Raw genomic sequence first — 1,647 nt, forward strand, 5'->3', positions numbered from 1 at the left:
CAGTAGCCATGGCCCAGGCAGGTCTTGGACTCTCTGCCAAGCCTTCCATGAGTGCACTGCGTGGTGGTGAGTTTGGAACGTGGGAGCTGGAACTGAGATGCACCAAACTCCTGGATGCCACTAAACATCCATTAGCAGGGATCAACGTTCAGTCCCTACTGGGCTGGGCTGTATTCACCCCGTCACCTCGCAGTGAAAGGCTCTGCAGCCCATTAGCAATGTGGTGAAACATCCAGTCCCCTAAAAAGTGCTAATTTATGAGAGGGCGCACCTGTATATCACATCACAAAATAACTATGTTAGAAGAATGTCAAAAGTTAAACCCAAAACTTAGGAAATGTCACTATTACAATTGTTCTTATAGGAGGACGCTGGAATAAACATAGTTCTAGACATGGTTTTATATTGTGAAATAGCAAATTTAGTGGTAGTTTGAGATGTTGTTTGAGTCATTGTTTGTTTGTTTGTTTTCCCGCTTTATTTTGGTTAATCAATTGAAGGTGAGCTATAGGATCTCCTCTTTTTAAAACACAGGGTGGGGGATCCAATAGAGCTCACACAGCAGGGTCTTTGGGCAGAGTGGGCCCATGCTGAGTGCCCTTCCTGCAGCTCAAGAGTGGTGGAGACCCCACCTGCAGGAAACTCCATAAGGACAGGTCAGAACTCAAGGAATGAATTTCTCCTGGAAGGCAGCAAAGCCTGATCCTGGGGAGTGTAACATGCACCCTCATTTCAGCACCGTGGGGCCAGTTACAGTGGGATTACATGAGCACATATTATATTTTTTCCTGCCTGGTCATGGTCAGAGTTTAAATCTAGGATCTTTGGGTCTGTAGCACATGCCCCCTCTCCCACTTGCGCTATAGGAGTAACTGGCAGAAGAAGCTGGCTGTTATTCTTTATGTAGATCAGCCCACATTTAACTTTTGACATTCTTCTAACTTAGTTATTTTGTGATGTGATATACACGTGCACCCTCTCATAAATTAGCACTTATTAGGGGACTGGTAACTTCCGGTTCTCTGTGTTCACCTCAGTGGCTCACAACAGTTCTCAGTCTAGTCCCCTTACTTCAGGGACATACTGTGGTCTGATTTAGCCACTCTCATCATCGGCTAAAGGAGGGTGGTAAATCTCTTAGTCTCTAGTGGCCTCTTTGGGCATGAAGGCAACAAGCTAGACCCTGCAACTTGGTCTTTCTACCACTAGCGGGGGAGAATTGCAGGGGGATTACCTCTCCCTGCCCTTTGCCGCTGTACCAGCAGGGTTCTCCCCTGGTGCCCAATGGTGTCCGTACTTGTTCAGTTCTCCCACAGCGCGTCCTCCTCACACAGCTCCTGACGTGTGCAACTGTCTGACTGGGAGGCTTTTTTTTTAATTGGTTCCAGCCAGCCCTTGATTGGCTTGAGCTGTCTCAATCAACCTACCTTCCTTAACTGATTTCCAGAAGGTTTTTAATTGACCCCAGGTGTCGTACTTAGCCTGAAGTAACTGCCATTTGGTTGCCATGGCAACAGGGATCTGTTTAGCCTGGGGCTAACATATCTGTTTTTTATCTCCAGGCCAAATCCAGACTGCCAGGCGCTTTTCAGTGGATGGTGTGAGCAGAGACAATGTATGGGTGGGGCATGCGGAGTCAAGCACCCC

Source organism: Chrysemys picta, unplaced genomic scaffold (assembly GCF_011386835.1).
Source record: "Chrysemys picta bellii isolate R12L10 unplaced genomic scaffold, ASM1138683v2 scaf414, whole genome shotgun sequence".
NCBI lineage: Eukaryota > Metazoa > Chordata > Testudines > Emydidae > Chrysemys > Chrysemys picta.